At 40.7% G+C, this 20,309-nt stretch overlaps 1 protein-coding gene across 1 annotated transcript in view; it reads left to right on the top strand.

Annotated features, from left to right (window-relative positions):
* Positions 1 to 8,987: 8,987 nt before the first annotated feature.
* The window catches only part of col8a2 (collagen, type VIII, alpha 2), a 179,758-nt gene continuing 168,436 nt past the window's right edge, over positions 8,988 to 20,309 (top strand). The window contains exon 1 of the mRNA XM_068006596.1: positions 8,988 to 9,213. The gene's annotated coding sequence lies outside the window, so the exon portion shown is untranslated. The remainder of the gene's footprint in view (positions 9,214 to 20,309) is intronic.

Here is a 20,309-nt window from a genome sequence, read left to right as displayed (position 1 = left end):
GTGGTTAAAACTTCCAGAGTAACCACAGAATCTCACTGATACTGTTTGGGTAACCCATTCATTGGTACAAACCTATAATTACATTTAAACATAATACCTCCACAGTGCATTCATCTATATTTGGGCGCTCACTGCTATGTTTCTTTTTTATACAATCAATAAAACCTCAACATCTTTGTGGCAACCTATGAATGAAGAACACATGCAACAGATTTGATTCAATAAAGATTTTTACCAGAATTTATTTCTAAATTCAGTCAAAAACCAAATAAAATAAAACTTCAAATATTGCTTCAAAGCACTGAGAGTGTTGTGATGTACTGAAAGCTTTTCAGTCAACACAATAAGTTGAAGAATTTAACCTCTTCACTGTCGAAGGAATACAGAAAGGATAAACAAAATGACTGCTAGATTTGCATTTCAATGGCTACGAGATTGCACCAAACCCAAACTAAATACATAACATTGTATTTTATTTAATGTTGTCCTGTGAATCAAGGAGTATCCCAAAGCTACATACATTTTTCTAATTCTACTTTATAACTCTGGATGAATATTTGAAGGAAGTCAGACTTTGGACCTGGTTTTGAACCTCTTCCTCCCAGCCAAAGACTATTTAAAAAAAAAATTCATATGTATGAATGAGGAGAGCTTCCAGAATACCAGGAGATTTGGATATGTTGACTCACTAGACCACCAGGGAAATCAGAGGCACAACCTACAAGACTACCAGGAATATTGGTCACCGAGTCACTACACCTGTTGTAAAATGAAACACTTAGATCCCACAAGACTGTCAAGGAAACACACATCAAACATATAGCACTTTAACCATTATGGACAGACTGGATATACACAAACTGTAAAAGTAAAAAGCATATGTAACACATATTTAAAAATCAAACTTTATCATTCTTTTCTAGACAAGTCCATAGAGGAATACAAAAATGGTGCAGAAACCTGATGGTAAATATCTGCCAGACATGTTACTGGTAGGTACACATGATGGACACAAACCAGCAAACTATCTAACTGTACTGATGTGATACCATTTTCTGATGGGGACAGCAAAATCATACAAACAAATCCAAATTAGAAATTTCCCAAAATGAATCTAAATCTGCATAATTCTAATCTTTTTATTGAACTCATTCTTATTGAACAAAGCAAATAAACAGAAAAGAATTAAATGATTTGAAATGTGTTCGTTTTTGAAAGTTGCAGGGAACAGCTATCACTCAATGGGTTAATTCAAACTGCACTTTACGGTCCTGGGCAGGCCTTATTATCTTTGAATGTGTAATGTAGCTCCTTTTGGCCCACTGAGAAGCAAAAAAAAGTTTTGAGTTTAGATGAGGGGAAGTGATTTGTCTGTGATAGATTTTTGGTGTAATAATGTTTGTTTAGGAGCACAAAAAGATCATATATCATATTTTGTGCTGGGCGTGTAGATATATCAAAACCAATCATTCCGTCATGAATTAGAGGAGGTCACAAGGTACATTTACTGTGGCTTGAAGCCAGGGGTGGGGAGGCAATAGTTGAATTCCATGTGAGATGAGGAGCATAGGACAGGATTCAATGCAAGCAGGGGTGGGTCATAAAAAAAATCTGCGGTCTGAACTGACAAAGTTGATCTGTTTTGTCCTGTTTTTATTGTGTGATGGATGACATTTTGCAACCATGAGGAATTCTGTGAAAGAAATGGAGATAAATTAGATACAGTTTCACTTTTTTTTCAAATATTGTCAGGCTAGCAAGCCAATGTGAAATTCAAATATAACTTGACAACAGAAACTTGATGCCTTGGAGCTTTCTCAACAACACAATGGGCTGCTGAAAGTGGTTCATGGAAATTAAATGCATAGAATAATGTACTGGGGGACACTTCCCTGCTGAAATGAGTATAAATAATCTCCATGAAAAATTCCTGAATGTTCATAGTCCACATTTAATGAATAGCCATTGAACAGCAAGTACTAATTATAAGTTCTATGGTGTGCATTAATAGTAAATGGTAAATTTTGGGTTTAATTAAACTACATAAACATGAGCATAAATAGTGCATTGGTAAGATTTCAATACATGTACATTTCTGAATGTTGAATTGTACAACTGTAATGACACCCGAGAACGGTTACTTGCACCCCTCTGCCAAAATACCTGTACATCATTCTGGAAAGTCCATGAAAAGTTTGTGAATTTTATATCCCATTCTCAATTCATATCTGTTGAAGTTCATCCAGTAGTAAAACAGCAAATTTGAAATGCTCAGTTACAGTGTGTGAATAGCATTCTTTTTTTCCAAAAAGATACATTTTCATGCATATTCATTTAAAATATCCAGCTGATTCTATTGTCATTCTTAAATAGCCATGAAGGGAAACTGGCAAGAGGTAAATGCAAAGTATGACACGAATGTGTGAAACATCAAGCATGTATTGGACTAAAATTGTTGTATTGAATCAAAATGAATAAGAGTATACACCTGATAGTTCAACTGACATGGATTCTATTGTGTGCATTTTCAAACACAAGATTTGAAGTAATTTACTATTGAAATCAACTCTGAGAATTTCAGTACAAAATGCACTTTGAGGTAATTAACATCAAATTCTGGAATATTTTGATCAATTGGAACTCTAGGATTGGTCACACCGCACCAATTACTCCAATGAAGACATTTGTTTTCTTTTCCCCGTAATTAATGTAAATACTTACAAGCCTGATAATAGGTCACATCAGTAAAAATAAAAATATCGCAAAAGGAAGAATGAATGTAGCCCATGCACAAAGTTCCCTTTTATTACAATCTTCTGGAGAAATCTACACCGTCAACTCAGCGGTAAAATATTTCTATGGAAACACGAAAAACAATTTCTGTATCACAGCAAGTACTCCTTAAGCACTCAGCTATTGTATGGAATTATCAGTTACACCATATCAACGATGCACGTGGTCCAGCCATAGCAGGATTAATATTAGCTTAATGCCAAATCATTCATAAGTCAAGTGTCAACATTCTTTTCATTTCTTCACAATTTTGAAATTTGTAAAACTTATGGTTGAATTTGAACTCAAACAATATGTAGCACAATTCAAGAAAGTAAATCTTAGTTGGATTATGATTGTATTTGCTAATGACATAATGAGAAAGTTCTGTCCATAAGTGTCTTTCCCTGGAAGTCATATTCTTTTTCATAATAAAAAAATATGAGTACACATGCCCTCTGGTAAACTGGAGGAGTAGCTGCTATTTTACATACTGCTGAAACAATACCACTGCAAACAGAGATATTTAAAGACTACTTTAATAACTTAAAGTCAAGTTAAATGAGAACTTAAATGTTTAAATAACACTGCATATGAATTTTGTAAATATTATATTACTTAGTTAAAAGTATCATCCCAAAATTGGAATATTTGTACCTTTTAACAGTATGTGGATTTTAATTAAATAAGATTACTGTATTTACAAAACATCTGCAGAGAGTGCTAAAAATTAAAACATGTTTTAAGTCCTTTGTCTATTGCAATGAAGTATTTATTTCATGAATGTTTCTGTGAACTTTATTTAATTTATGATGGGTTTTAGAAAAAATTGTGAATGTGGTGATGGTTTATAACTTAACATTTTTAAAAGTTAATAGATGTGGCTTTAATCACTTGTCTAGTTAAGTCTCCTGTGACCATCAAGATTGGCAGAGTATCCTCTGAAAGATTAATTTTCTGGCACATAATGAACTTCAGCACAGAAACCCATTGAAGAAGTATAGTATTTCATAGTTTATTTTCTTTGGATTGCTGAAATGATTCCTGTACCATTCATGTCTATCAAATATTCATAGGCAAACTGATCAGAAGAATCTCACTAGTGGACAAATATCACAGCTGGCTGAACCACAATGATAGATTGTTCATGAACTTTTATGACCAGCGAAGATCATTTCACGAAGGACACAACATAATTCTTCTTGTTCGTGACAATAAAATATAAAAACTAGAGGAATGACTAGAGTGACATCTAGTGATCTTGAAATAAAGTGTCTTAATGAGGGAAATCACAAAAGATTAGAAACTTAAGTTGACTTCAGGTACTGGCTGGATAGAATTCCTACAACTTAGCCATTATTGTAGAATGAGGTTTCAGTAATTGTCAATTTACATTGAAGGCTCACTTCTACTAAGTGTTTATTTACTGAGCCCCATCAATTTTAGATATGCCTCACAGCCTTTAAATTTATAGGCTGCATAAAGAGGAAAGTATAATGGCACCTCTTAACAGTGAGCTCACATAGAAAGTGTTTAATAGTGGAAAATTTCCATTATTCAATTAGTTCATCAAACACAAAATGGAGTGGAATAACATTTCCATCATAATGGATTTATTGGCTGCTAATTGTTCAATTGCTTAGAGTAAATGTTGAAATGGGCTTCATAGATGAACAGAAACGTAGAAAATAGGAGCAGGAGTAGGCCATTCGGCCCTTCGAGCCTGCTCCACCATTCAATATGATCATGGCTGATCCTCTATCTCAATACCATATTCCCACTCTCTCCCCATATCTCGATGCCTTTTGTGTCTAGAAATCTATTTATCTCCTTCTTAAATATATTCAGTGACTTGGCCTCCACAGCCTTCTGTGGTGGAGAATTCCACAGGTTCACCACCCTCTGAGTGAAGAAATTTCTCCTCATCTCAGTCCTAAATGTCCTACCTCGTATCCTGAGACTGTGACCCCTCGTTCTAAACCTCCCCAGCCAGGGGAAACATCCTCCCTGCATCCAGCCTGTCTAGTCCTGTCAGAATTTTATAGGTTTCAATGAGATCCCCTCTCATTCTTCTAAACACGAGTGAATACAGGCCTAGTAGAGCTGTAAAGTGTCTGCACCTTTTGCCTGCACATTGACTAAAATAATAATAGTTTCAAAAGCATTTGTTCCAATTTAACTAAAGTAAATAGCCATGCTCAAAATCGCAAATTTCATAGAAAGGAGGGAGGTCAACTTTATGTTGGAATCTTGTCACAAAGTTGGGTACCAAAGGATACAGGTCTGACACTATTTGCTAGAAATGAACTTAAACTTACTGGGTTTTCCGTTTTATCCGTAATGCTCAGCAAACACCCTCCTAAAACAATAGTTTGGCTGGCATACAAGATTTATTATAGGCATGTTCCACTGTCCTGCACATAGATTGAGGTCTCATTCGTGGAATTTTGTTCAATATTATACTGTAGTACAGATTTTTGGAAATGAAAAAATATAATATGGTAGAAATTTAGTTTGGTGTGAAATGCAGTATGAATTGGGTCATATGTTTTGTTATGGATCTTTTTGCAAACTTACATATTTGCTGTTTAACTTTAATATGTTTTCGCACTGCTAGTGACTACTTCTTTTCCAGTCATTAAATCTTGTAACAAATTACAGACTAAAAAATATTTCAGCAGAATTCCACTAAACCTTTACCATAATGTTGCCTAGGGGAGCCATTGGGAAAAAAAATGAGATTCCATCACTATCTATACAGGGAATGATTATGAATTCTTCACTAATAGAGAAAACATATAAAGAATGGAGATTGTGTTATTTCTGAGAGTACGATATTAAAATACAATTTAGGTACTTGGATGTTTAGCCAAATAACTCAAAAGTAGATTTTATAAATAACTTCGCATTAGTGCAGAATATCTTGCAGCAATTGAAATGTGTTGTATACCATAGGTGTTGATGGTGGCATCAAGGAGCACTCGTAAAATTGAAGTCAATGAAACAATGAAACTCAAAAACAGAAAAGCAGAGCATTATTTCAATTGTGATATATTGGGAAATGTTGATGTACAAAGGGACCTGGGTGTCCTTGTACACCAGTCACTGAAAGCAAACATGCAGGTGCAGCAAGCAGTTAGGGATGCAAATGGTATGTTGGCCTTCATTGCAAGAGGATTTGAGTACAGGAGCTAGGATATCTTACTGCAGTTAAACAGGGCCTTGGTGAGACCACACCTGGAGTATTGTGTGCAGTTTTGGCCTCCTTACATAATAAAGGATATACTTGCCATAGAGGGAGTGCAGTGAAGGTTCACCAGACTGATTCCTGGGATGGCGGGTCTGTCGTATGAGGAGAGATTGTGTCGACTAGGCCTGTATTCACTCGAGTTTAGAAGAATGAGAGGGGACCTCATTGAAACCTATAAAATTCTGACAGGGCTAGATGGACTGAATGCAGGGAGGATAGTTCCCCTGGCTGGGGGGTCTAGAACGAGGGGACACAGTCTCAGAATACGGAGTAGGACATTTAGGACTGAGATGAGGAGAAATTTCTTCACTCTGAGGGTGGTGAACCTATGGAATTCTCTATCACAGAAGGCTGTGGAGGCCAAGTCACTGAACATATTTAAGAAGGAGATAGATAGATTTCTAGACACAAAAGGCATCAAGGGGTATGGGGAGAGAGCGGGAATATGGTATTGAGATAGAGGATCAGCCATGATCATATTGAATGGCGGAACAGGCTCGAAGGGCCAAAAGGCCTACTTCTGCTCCTATTTTCTGTGTTTCTCTATGTTTTTAATGGAAATCAGGGGGAAAACTCACCAGTGACTGGAGTCATACCTAGCACAAAGGAAGATAGTAGTGGTTGTTGGAGGCCAATCATCTCAGCCCCAAGACATCGCTGCAGGAGTTCCTCAGGGCAGTGTCCTAGGCCGAAACATCTTCAGCTGCTTTATCAATGACCATCCCTCCATCATAAGGTTAGAAGTAGGGATGTTCGCTGATGATTGCAGAGTGTTCATTTCCATTCGCAACCCCTCAGATACTGAAGTAGTCCGTGCCTGCATGCAGCAAGACCTGGACAACATCCAGGCTTGGACTGATAAGTGGCAAGTAACATTCGCACCAGACCAGTGCCAGGCAATGACCATCTCCAACAAGAGAGAGTCTAACCACCTCCCCTTGACATTCAACTGCATTGCCATCGCTGAATCCCCCACCATCAACATCCTGGGGGTCACCATTGACCAGAAACTAAACTGGACCAGCCACATAAATACTGTGGCTACAAGAGCAGGTCAGAGGCTGGGTATTCTGCGGCGAGTGACTCACCTCCTGACTCTCCAAAGCCTTTCCACCATCTACAAGGCACAAGTCAGGAGTGTGATGGAATACTCTCCACTTGGCTGGATGAGTGCAGCTCCAACAACACTCAAGAAGCTCGACTCCATCCAAGACAAAGCAGCCTGCTTGATTAGCACCTCATCTACTACCTTAAACATTCATTCCCTCTACCAACAGTGTACCGTGGCTGCAGTGTGTACCATCTATAAGATGCACTGCAGCAACTCGCCAAGGCTTCTTCGACAGCACCTCCCAAACCCATGACCTCTACCACCTAGAAGGACAAGGGCAGCAGGCACAAGGGAACAACACCACCTGCACGTTCCCCTCCAAGTCACACCATCCTGACTTGGAAATATATTGTCATTCCTTCATCGTCGCTGGGTCAAAATCCTGTTACTCCCTACCTAACAGCACTATGGGGGAAAACCTTCACCAGACGACTGCAGCGGTTCAAGAAGGTGGCTCACCACCACCTTCTCAAGGGCAATTAGAGGTGGGCCATAAATGCCGGCCTTGCCAGCGATGCCCACACCCCATGAATGAATTTAAAAAAAGGATTGATCGATTTGGGTGTCGGTCCTACCATAGCAAGTGAACAATGCAAAAGCGATGCGAGCCAGTGTGGAGATAAACTGGGAAAGTAATGACTAGATGCTGTAGCAGGTTCTAAAGTTATTGTGCATTGGAGTGTACTGAGACAGTGACCGCCAGCCACTTTATGGGGTAAATGTACAAGGTAATGGATGGGTTGGTGCTGCAACCGTCAGCACCAGGTGTTGCAGGGGCTAAATGTGAAGTGGAAGGACCATTCTGGCAGAAGTGCTGTATCTTGTGTGGCTAGATTTGGGATTTACTGTGACACTAATTTTTGGACTCTGAAGACTGAGTGTGGAGACTACTTACTGACATTAAGCACAAGAAGATGAGAGTATATGAATGGGAATGGGATGTACTAAGGTGAGGGGTAAGTTTGGGCTTCAGATTCAAATCAAAGGCACCAAATCCAAACCCAAACCTTGATAAAGCTGGGGAGGAGACCTTATTCTAAACTGCAGGACTATGCATATCGAGCTGCCATTAAGCTGTTGGAATTAAGTGTATTGGTGAGCATGGAAAAAGGTACTGAGGTAGTAGATGGGGGATACATTAGCAGTTAGATGTATAAGTAGACAGATGTGTAAGTATTGGATGTTGCATGGGGTGAATGTGTTAGTGGACAGCCCGTACTCGTAAACACTCAATACTTTGAGTTGCATGTGTAAGTGGACACAATCTCGAAATGCTTCAGAGGTTCCATGTGCTAGTGGACATGGTGCTCTACTGGGATATATGGAGCATCTGTTTCTACTCCATGAAGCAAATCCATATTTAAGTTATAATATCCAGACTTTACAGTGTAAAAAACAAATTTATTCTATTTAAACAAACAAATGCCAAAAAGTTAGCTGCAGTGCTTCATAGTACAGTAAACAATTATCTGTCACTTGAACTGGCCTTAGTCAGTTCTTCAAGGTAATGCAATTATATCTGTTGATTTATTGAGTAATGACTAGAAAGGGTGGCTTAGACAAATATTTTGTGAGGACAGAACGACAAAAGAATCATGAAAGTAAAGGTACTTTTGTCAGCTGCATAATCACATGATGCATAAGTTGCATCGCTAGTGGCAAATGTCCATGAAATACGCATGTGAAAATTGCTTTATTTAAGAACCCTCAAAAGTTTTTTTCCCCCTCCCCCAACCCCACAAACACAACCCTTTGTGTCTTAGAACCTGAGAAACAATTCTCAGCTGGAACATGCTCAAAAACCAAAGCTGATCTCAGTCTAGCCCATTAAACAGCTTGTGAAATAGCCCACTCTCACTCTCACATACACACACCCTTGCAGACGTGCTGTCAAAGTGACTCTCTCTCTCTTTCTCCCTCTCTCTCTCTGCTGTGCAGCTTGAAGTTGCAAACTGCGTAGGAGCAAGTGCTCTGGCCATTCATAGAAATCTATGGAGTAGAGCATCCAGAAGAAATTCCACCATCAGAAGAAGAAAACTAGTCCTTTACTTTTTAACTGACGTTCAGCCAACTAGCAAAGGTAGGAAATTTTAGTTTCCATTTCTTCATTTTGTATGCGTATCTATTACATGCTGTGCATATTAAACTAAGCCAAGAAAATCTCTGCATTTGTACAGTCACAAAATCTTTTAATTCTGGATGGTAGCAACCAGTAAAGCAGAAGAGAATTGAAATAAACACAAATTGTTTTGTGGCTATTCTGTAAAAAAAAACATTTTCCTAAATTAATTCAATTTTTTTTTAAACAGTGTTAACTTAAGCGTTTTTTTAAATTAGCATGAAACTTCTTAATACCATACCACCTCAGTCTCTAGACTGACCATTGCAAGAGTTTAAGATGCCAACTAAGACAGGTTTCAATCCTATTAAGAAAGATGCCATGTGGAGCTGAGAGAAGTTCCTATTAAAAACAGGTGGTGTCCTAACTCCCTCACTAGCACTAGACGGCATAAAAATTTGAACAAAGAAATCTCTGTATGGTCCTAGCCTGCAATATGTAATTTTGAATATTAGTCACATAACATATTTGAACAAAATAGGTGCTGTACTAGTCATACTTAGAAACTGCTCAAATTGGTGAATGAGTTAATGCCGTGATCTTTAGTATCAGATTCATTGTATGTGTGAACATTGTGGCCCGGAATTTGTACCCAAAAAATCCATCTTTCGGATGAGACATTAAACCGAGGCCTCGTCTGCCCTCTCCAGTAGACATAAAAGATCCCATGGTGCTATTCGAAGAACAGCAGGGGTGTTTTCCCCCAGTGTCCTGGCCAATGTTTATCCTTCAATCAGTATCATTTAAAAAAAACAGATTATCTTGTCATTATCTCATTGCTGTTTGTGGGACCTTGCTGTGCATAAATTGGCTGCCGCGTTTCCCCACATTACAACAGTGACTACATTTCAAATAACTTCATTGGCTGTAAAGTGCTTTGGGACATTCTGAGGTTGTGAAAGGGGGCTATATAAATGCAAGTTCCTTTCTTTCCTCCTTTCTTTCTAATCGCAATGATTTCTGGTGCAAAAGATCAAGCAAATTCAGGTGACTTATACCCGTTCTTGCGCTACGCCTGAATTTCCTCGATCTATTGCGCCAGTTCTTTGAAATCTTCGTCCAGACCCTCTGCTGCTCACTAGCACAGCCCCGTCCCCATCCAAAAGAGCGTACAATGCAAATTTCCTGCATTTGAGCAGGTTCGATTATGGGTGTAAATTTGTACCCAATTCCTTTGATTTTACCAAAAGCAAAATACTGCAGATGCTTGAAATCTGAAATAAAAACAGAAAATGCTGGAGAAGCTCAGCAAGTCAGGCAGCATCTGTGGAGAAAGAAACAGAGTTAACGTTTTTGTCAGAACTAGTCTCTCCTTTGATTTTACGCTCTTCAAAGAGATTAGCAAACACAATCCCAGTCCTGGAATTCAAAATCAAAGGCAGTGTGGATAAAGCATATTAAACTTATGTACTGTATGCTCATTTAATTCATCAAGCTGTAAAGCATGGCTCTATCAATCATTCAGTGAGTATTTTTCAAAATGAAACCACCTTCAATGTTGTTGTGCCTGGGGTGCAATCATTACATTGTACAACAGACAAGTAAAGAAGTCTCTCGATCAGTGTCTTCAAATTTAATCCATTTGATCCAAATGAGGTATGAATCATGGAATACACAGGGAGTAGAGTGGAGCTCCATTGTAGTGTCACTATATTGCTTTAAAAAGCCCCCAAATACATAACTTTTGATTTAAAAAAAAATGTTGCAAACTTTCAGTGATGTTGGTTAAAAGACCTTGTAATTCGTTGTTAAAATAATGAGAGCAATTTGAGTGACTGTTATTTGGGAGAGCTGTGAAACTACCCTTTCATGGTGCTATGTGTGAAGAAGTAGTATCAGGATTTTAAAAAATCTCTTTTATACACATAGGGTTCTGTGTGTTATCTTTACAACCCAGTATCATTAGTAGGATTAGTAGTGGTGAGTGATTAATTTGATGCTGTGCTGTAGAAAGATTTTATATTTGGGACAACACTGGCACCATAGGATATATCATGGAAGCAGAGGGCCTTTTTATGTTATGCCCTACTGTGGTCTTGTTAGGTGCACAGGAAATTTCGGCGTAAATTGACTTTGGCAAAATCGGATACAAATGGGCACAAATTCAGGCATAACTTCCGGATTACGCTGCTACAGGAAATTCTACTCCGACGGTATATTCTATGTACACAAAGTAGGAGTTATGCATCTCTATGATAAATATATAGCTCAAGAAACATATTAATCTGTCAAAGAATTCTTCAGAGAATACTTTTGAAGTAATACAAGTGATTCCTGATTTTTTTTTTAAACAATTTATATTCTAATATCAAACAATAAATGTGGAGCTGAATATTGGGGTTAATTTGTTCTTTGCAAAAGTGTGTCTTCCTGATCTCACTGACTGTTGTTACAGGAGTTCTGAAGCACTGCTGTTATTCATATGCTACTGAAGTTTCTTTCATTTTAACCAATGGCAAATCTCTGTGCTGCCTCTCTACACTCTCACTGAATATAAATCTTTAGATATATTCTGAACTGTTCCACAGGGTTTGTAGAAAGATATAAGGCACTATGAATTGAGGAACAAGCTAGTACCTGTATTATCAGGTGGCATCAGTTATTCCCAGATAAATCTCTGCAAATGTTGAATTCCCACTGTACCTCATCATATTCAGTAAATGACAATTAATGTGTGGTTTTGGTTATGTCACACATACATAACAATGGATGGGAGCATTTTTGTGATGCATTTGTTATTATTGTAGCTGTATTGTAAAATTATGTAGCAACTGTTTCAAATATTTTAAATTTAATATGACTTAGTATTGCAATCTGTATTGGATATATCATACTATATAAACAATGAAACCTTTGTATTAAATGCTGCAGAGCCCTGAGATCCTCTGGTATTAGCAGTTTGATAATATAAAATCTGTTTGTTCAGTTTTATCTCAAAATAAACCACATAACAAAAGTACTTTTCATGAGCAAAAATCTGAATTATCTCCCTAACATTCAATCCCAAATATACTTGTTTCACAGGCTAACAAAATTACAGTGAGATGAAATGTTCCTAAAAACATTTGTTTTGCATTATGAATGTTCCAGGTTTGAAATTGCAAATACATTTTTGAATGTGCTTCCAACAAACAAAAATAACAAAAGTTTTCAGGGACAGTTTTAAATAAAAATGATATTCCCAGCAAAGCTTGGCAGTAAAGGTGATTAATGCCTTTTAAGGACTGGTTGCATTTCTGTTGCAAAATAGCAAAAACATCACAATTATTTTTTTGTTGAAAGACTACTTTGATACTAGAAAAGAACAGCTATTCCAGTTGGAGCAGACCATGGCCAGTGTTTTATTCCATTGTTAGTGTCAGTCCTGGTGCTGATGTTAATAATTGTGCTTAATTCCATGGCATTAAGAATTTATTTAATCCCATTAGGTAATTAAACAATATTGTATCGTAATGCTTGAATCTACAAATTATCACAAATATATTCTTCCAGCTTGGTTCTGATATTGAAATATGAGATGATTAGATGCCCAGACTATCAAGATTTAAAGAAGCTATTAATGGAATGGATACTATTGAAAGCCTTGCTCAGTTGGGCACATACATTTTAATATTGTGGCCTTTTGAAATTGTGCAGTCCATAGGCACAAAATGCCAATGTATACTGCCTTCAACATGGCTTTATCAGTCCTGTGGGCCCATAAGCTTTTAAGTACAGCATTTCTCTGTCTCTCTCTTGCACATAAATTTGGCACTATTGCTACTTAAGGTTATTTGAATAGTTGCTGATTTTACACACTACTATAAATAGTATTGGAACCTTACTTTGTACCATTATATAAGTGCAAGTTGTTGTGGTGTATATACAATCTTGGAGTGGGAGAATGCAATGAAAATAAAATACTTGTTGGTGCTTTTCAACATGTACAGTGCAAATTTAATCAACAATGACCTTGATGTATCAGAACCTAGACTTGCACTGAATCATTCATCAATAATTATAAGAGTTTCAATTAATTTGGAATTCAAATTTTCCTTTGGAGAGTTGAAATTTATATCCTGTGAGGATAAACTGAAAGCTGAGGTCCAAATTATAACAGTACAGTACACAAGTCAAAATGGTAGTAATTCTATCTTTGCCCTTTAAGATCAAATTAACTTGGACTTCAAGACTACCCTCCCCCTTCTTCCCCCCACTTCCAATGCAATCCCACAAAGGAATAGATAAATATATAAACTCCACAAGACCCTCTATCCACCTTACCTTAGAGATGCTAGGGATCAGATAGACATATCACTATCATGAAATGTCTTTCTCCCTGCCTTTGCCCTTCCCTCCAGATCATTGAAGGATGAACAGACAGCTACCATCACATGACTACAGACTGACCTCCCAACTAGATTACCAGCAATCTAAGAGCCATTACCACCACTATATTGTATATCACCTCCAGCCTTAGGTTGGATGGACACATAATAGCCATGATAAGGTTGCACTGCATCTTTCTTCAAGACTCTCAAAAATTGTACAGACATAGTATCCAGAAACTGTATATTTACCACCCCTTTTGACTATCACAGAACAGATGGATAGATTCCTATTAGAAATTTGTATATTCTGATTCTTCGGTAGATTCCCAGAAGCTGGATGCATGTTTTCATAATATCATAGTATGAAACAGCACAGAAGGAGGCCATTTGGCCCATCATGTCTGTGCTGGCTCTTTGGTCGACCTCTCCAATTAGTCCCACTCCCCTGCTCTTTCCCCATAGCCCTGTAATTTTTTCCCTTCAAATATTTATCCAGTTCCCTTTTCAAAGTTATTATTGAATCTGCTTCCTCCATCCTTTCAGGCAGTGCATTCCAGATCATAACAACTTGCTGCGTAAAAAAATGTTTCCTCATGTTGCCTCAGGTTCTTTTGCCGATCACCTTCAATTTGCGTCCTCTAGTTACTGACCCTCCTGCCACTGGAAACAGTTTCTCCTTAGTTACTGTATCAAAACCGTTCTTGATTTTGAACACCTCTATCAAGGGCTCGAATTTAGCAGGCCTGCGGGTTCCCAGCGTGTGGTCCTCCGGGAGCGTGGTCAACACGCTCGGTGAAATTAGTGGGTTGCCCGCGCGATCGTAGCAGGCAACACACTAATAGGAATCAATTACCTGCTCCTCCGGGGTCCACGGCGCTGGTCTGCGCGTCGGGCGGGCTGCGCATGCGCAGTACGATCTGTCAGCTGGAGGCTCTCTAGTTAAAGGGGCAGTCCTCCACTGACAGATGCTGCAACCAATGGGACAAATTGCAGCATGGAGCAGCCCAGGGGGAAGGCTGCTCCCAGTTTAATGATGCCTCACCCCAGGTATCATCAGATGGGGTGAGGAGGAGGGGGAGGACACAGATCTTCCCCCCGGTGGGCGGGAGGAAGCGGCCTGCCTCTGCCACCAAGAAGGCCTGGCTCGAGGTGGCAGAGGGGGTCACCTGCGCCACCAACATATCGCCCACCTGCATACAGTGCAGGAGGCGCTGCAATGACCGCAGTAGGTCAGCCACAGTGAGAACACGAAGTCTTTCCCCTACACTCCGTCTGCCACAACACTGCCCCCACCCCACATCTCCTTCGGCACCGCCAACACTACTCTGTCACATCACCCTTCATACCCACTCAAACCCCATCCTCATCTTACCTCCACCTACTCACCTCGCCAGTACTCATCCTGCCACTAACACGCGACCCAATCCTCATACAATCTCATTGCTCCATCCCATACTCAACCTCTCGTGCATCTCCCTCACGGCCAGCCTCACTCAACCTGCCACCACCTGTGCTGCAGCCACAGGGCATGCATCACATATGTGCAGTAGGCAGCGTAAGGCAAACGTGTCGTGAGCATGAAGGGGATGCACAAGGGTGTCTGAGGGTTTGTCATGGGTGTTACCTATATTGAATTTCAGAGCAACAAACAGCACACATTATATTGACACCACCACTGCCATGTCTTCGCGAATCCTGTCCGTTGTGTCCAATCATGCCCGCTCCTGGGTATCACTATGAGGACCCACCACTGATGCCACCCATCGTGTTACTGCAGAGTAGGTGCAGGTGTATTTGCAGGGCTCTTCCGCGCAGACGACTGAGAGACATCGGCGGTGTAGCCGGCTGCACCCTGGAAGGATGCGGAGGAGAAGTTGTGGAGGGCAGTGGTGACTTTGACAGCGACAGGTAAGCAGTTGGTGCTGGGGCCAGCCAGGAGCAGCTCGGCATGAAAGAGCCTGCAGATCTCCACGACTACATGTCGAGCGAATCTGCGCCTCCCTGTGCACTGCTGCTCGGAGAGGTCCGGGGAGCTGCGCCTCGGTCTGTGGACCCTGCGGCGAGGGTAGTGCCCTCTGCGATGCGTCTCTCCCTGCGGTAGCCCTCCCTCCTGCTGTGCAGGTGGGCGTGCAACAACACCGTGTTGGGGGGCTCCACGTCTCTGCGGCGGACGGCGTGGACTGCGAGGCTGCTGGGGCTGGTCATGCTGTTCGTCCTCCGAGGGTGTCCACGCACCACCCATCTGGCAGGTGTTGGTCTGAGGGGTTGTGCAGGGTAGGTGGGTGGTTCCTCGCACTAGGGCTGCGGTTTTGTGTCGGTCTGTCCTCTGGCTTGGCGGGGGGTGGTGGAGGGCAGGGGTTGCCCTATGTGACGCGGTGGCCTCCTGCGTGGGTGAGGGCTCTCCCCCGTGGAGTGCACCTTGGCACCTGCCACAGGCTGCTGGCTGCAACACGCCTGGTTGGAGAGAGACTGTTTCCCCCAGTGTGGGAAACTCACTGCCTTGAACCTAAAATCCCACACTTCCTCTTTTGACAGCCGCTTCAGCTCATTAACTGACCTCAACAAGCAAGGTAAGTACTCTCAAGTGGAACCCCGCTGGCTTTAATTGCCTACGGGATTCCCACCAGCGGGGCTTGCGCGCGCAGCCCCGCACGTCAGCGCGGTACCCGGAAGTGGGCGGGATTTCGGCGCGATCCGGTCACGTGACCGGATATCGGGATTTTCGGGGCCACCCCGCTGGAAACCCGCAGGTAACCCGACGTGAAAATCGAGCCCCAAATCTCCCCTTTACCTTCCCTGTTCTAAGGAGAACAATCCAAGTGTCTCCAGTCTCTCCACATAACTGGTACCATTCTAGTGAATCTCTTCTGCACCTTCTCTAAGGTTTTGACATCCTTCCTAAAGTGTGATGCCCAGAATTGAACACAATACTCCAGCAGAGGCCTAACCAGTGTTTTATAAAGATTTAGCATAACTTCCTTGCTTTTGTACTCTATGCCTCTATTAATAATGCCCAGGATCCCTTATGCTTTTTTTAACAGCCTTCTCAACTTACACAGCCTTCTCAACTTGTCACAGTTTTAGAGTCTCAAAAGAGGATTAGCCCTCAATGAGTTAACTGAGTTTCACAAATTTAAGAGAAATTGAAACAATTTGTGAATAAATAAACTTGCTGCAATAGAGCAACAAAATTAAATCATTTCCAGTTCAGTTTCCTTGAAATTTCAGCTTCCATTGTGTTCCATGAATTTTAAAGATGTTGGCAGTGATCAAAATGCAAATCAATAAACACAGACTACAGTCAAGCTGCACTGTTCACATGACAATAAGAGGGAAACTTTAGTCACCCTGAAAGATGTCAGCTTTTATCTAGTAAAGTCAACATTAAAACAAGCAAATGTCATGGCACCTAATTGGCAAACTGGCCCAAAACAAAGTCACTGGCCTAAAAATTGGATCGAGATGCTGTGCACACTACACAAGCCTAATAAGATCGCTGGCAAGACCATGGCAAATTGGTCCACTGGCATCACTTGTTTATTAAGGGCGAGCTGTGAGCATCAGTTGTGGCCCCAGAGGCAGCTCACCAGTCGCGAAGGGGAAAAGGGGAAGTGAAATCGGCCGACTCAGATGATGCAGCGCAATCCAATTTCTAGGCCCTTCTCTCTTTCTCTCATCCATTAATAAAATATTGGCACCCTAAAAAGAGCCCTTTCTGCTCATAAGAGCCAGTGCGAAAAGCAAGGGCAAAACTTGGCATCGTGTTGCCTCATTTTGTGCCGAAGGGAAATCTTGCCACTTTCTCTTCTTGAGTACCATTAGCCCCTATTAATATTTAAGTTAGACTAAAGTGTCAAAGAATACAGCAAAACCATTTTTGCAACCATGTTCTCAGAGACTGTGATAGTGAACACACACAGCAACTGGCACCATGGTATGTTTCTCATTGGCCCATGAGTAAACTTAAACAAATAGATTTATTACCATGTTGAAACTGTACAGGTGCATCCTGTCCCAATGGGTGTAGGAATTGAGGATATCGTTTAAACATATTAACATACAAACAGTTAATGTTGGCTTTACTGTCACTTTCTTGTTGAAGGAAAATAGCTGCTCAGTTTTACCAAGTCAATGGGGTCGATTTTGATTGCCCTCACCTGGGGCTGGCTCCATTTCAAAAGGGGCTTCCCGCTGGGTATCCAAAGCGCCAGGCGAAAGGCCCCCTTTAATATGGAAATTGGGGTCCAATGATGTAAATTCGACCCCAATTGCCAGTTTAGATAGGAACTGGTTGGAGCCTGCGCAGGAGCAGGAGTGCACCTCCAGGGCCGACAAAAATAGCCTGGGCTGCTGCTATCCCTGGACAACCCTGCCAACACCACCGCCCACCCCACCCCCTGCCCCCGCCCCTCCACCTCCTCTGGAAATTACCTTGCTGGCGGCAACTCCGGCCTGATATTCAGGCTTCTATCTGGCGAGCTGCGTTGCCTGCTGAATTTAAATAAGGCCTCAAAGTCACTGGGGCTGACCAGTGCACTCTGCCGGTCAGCTGCCCAAAGGTCAAAATCTACCCCAATCTTTCTAAATTTATCCCTTCTCATTATTTAGACCATTCCCTGGTAAGATAGAGTCTTGTGGAGAATATTTATTTGTTTACACCTTTGTGGTGCATTGGAAGGGAGGAGATAGTCTTGTGGTCCATCAAATGTGTGGTGTGCAGGTTTATTTGGTCTTAAAGGGCAAAGGTAAGAATTAGTACCATTTTGACTTGTGTCATACAGTGTTATCATTTGGACTTCAGCTTTTGGTTTATTCTCACAGGATATACATTTCAGACTCCAAAGGAAAAAGGTCAGGAGAAAATAATCAGTCATCCTCAAACCACTTGCACTACACCAAGCCTCATTCCTTTGTCATTTTGGCATATTAGTGCTTCTCTATCTCAGCTGTGGTCCAGTCCTTTTTTGAAATCATACAAAGTCACCTCCTTCCACATCAGCCTTTGGTCTCCACTTCTGTTTCTGTCTCCTTGTGGATGCCAATGTAATGCTTGGTTTGGCAACCAACCACCATGACTACTGTTCACATCCAAAGCATTTAGGCATTTCTAAAGATGGTCCACAGAGTGGTTTGACTCATTCTTGGTCTGACTTCCTCACAGGTAAGGTAATAATTCCATTGATTGTTCAGTGGATTACTGCAATAAAATCATAGTTCTCAAAGAAAACCAATTGGGAAAAGTATTTACAGTGTTTAAAGAGACAGGAGACTGGTTAACTCCAGGTTCAGTTGTAATAATATTGTCCATCATGTTCAATTGGATACCAAAGTGTGTTACTGTACAACACTGTATTTTCATCTCTAATACATGGAATAAGCTCCAGCACAGGGAGAAGGAATTTTTTTTAACTAGAAAACACCTTTTTACCTTTAGTACTTTGGTTTAAAATTATCTTCAAGAAAATTATGTAAGACATTAATTATTTAAGCCTGACTCAACTTTTTTTTTGCTTATTGGTCATGATTGGGCTAAGACATATACTGTTGGGTTATGGCTGTTTTGAAACCAGGAACTTGAGCATAATCCATTGGTCTAGTCAGGTGTAATATTTCAGGTGGTGGAGGCAGATTCAATTGTGGCTTTCAAAAGGGAATTGGATAAGTATTTGAAGGGAAAAAATTTGCAAGGCTATGGGGATAGGGCGGGGGATTGGGACTAGCTGGATTAGTCTTGAAGAGAGCTGGCATGGACTTGACGGGCCGAATGGCCTCCTTCCGTGCTGTAACCTTTCTGTGATTTCCTGTCTGAATTTGTGGGTGGAAGCTGGGGGGATGAGAAACACTGGACTGGTGAATTAATTGGAAGTATTTCTGATATTTATCAATTCAAACAAAATGGGCTGGATTTTGCTGTAAAAATAACACTGAGGCCAAAAGCACTCACCGTTATTCATGTGCAAATTGGACAGTAACTTCTGGTGACCACACATGCGCAATTAAATGCGGAAATCCAGAAGTTGCTGTCCGAGATGCGAAGTTCCTCCAAGAGCTGCGTGAAAACGACATCTCGCTGTCTGGCTCAAATGGTATGAAGTTCCTGTACTTATCTGATAGATACGGACTAAACGTGCCAAAAAAAGTTGTCAAGTTCTTTCTGATCTAAGTACCCTTTTAACGACGTGGTAAGTCAAAATTACTGCCAACCACCTCTTTGGCACTGAAAATTAACTTTTACAAGTGTGGAGCCTCATTCTTTTTTTAATTATTGTTGGAGATTTAAAAAAATAATTTTAAATTTAAAAAATGTATTTTTTACTTTTTCTTTCTGTCTCTTTTATCTCTTTCTTAATCCAATCTTTCTTTCACTCTCTTCATTTCGCTTTCTGCACCTGATTTGACATTGACTTACACTTCCTGGTTCTGACTGCGCTGTTATTAATGATGCTTCGATCTGATTAAGTAAGGAGATACACAGCTGCTTGCTCTGTTCACACAGGTCCCAGATGCCCTGTAAAGAGCGCCACGCTTGTTGGATCTCTAATTTACAGGAACCTGCCGTGCAAAAACTCATTGACTTGTACTTGCCCATAGACTTTCTAATGAATGGCTGGCGCCATTCATTTGCCGCTCACAGCAAAATCGAGCCCAATGTCTGGAACTGCAGCCTGTACTCAATTATTTGAAGCCAGCATAGGGTTCATCTCTAGCCTGTCTCCAATTAAGTAACTAGGTTTTACAGTATATTTC

Source organism: Heptranchias perlo, chromosome 26 (assembly GCF_035084215.1).
Source record: "Heptranchias perlo isolate sHepPer1 chromosome 26, sHepPer1.hap1, whole genome shotgun sequence".
NCBI lineage: Eukaryota > Metazoa > Chordata > Chondrichthyes > Hexanchiformes > Hexanchidae > Heptranchias > Heptranchias perlo.
This window is presented reverse-complemented; position numbering and strand designations above follow the sequence as displayed.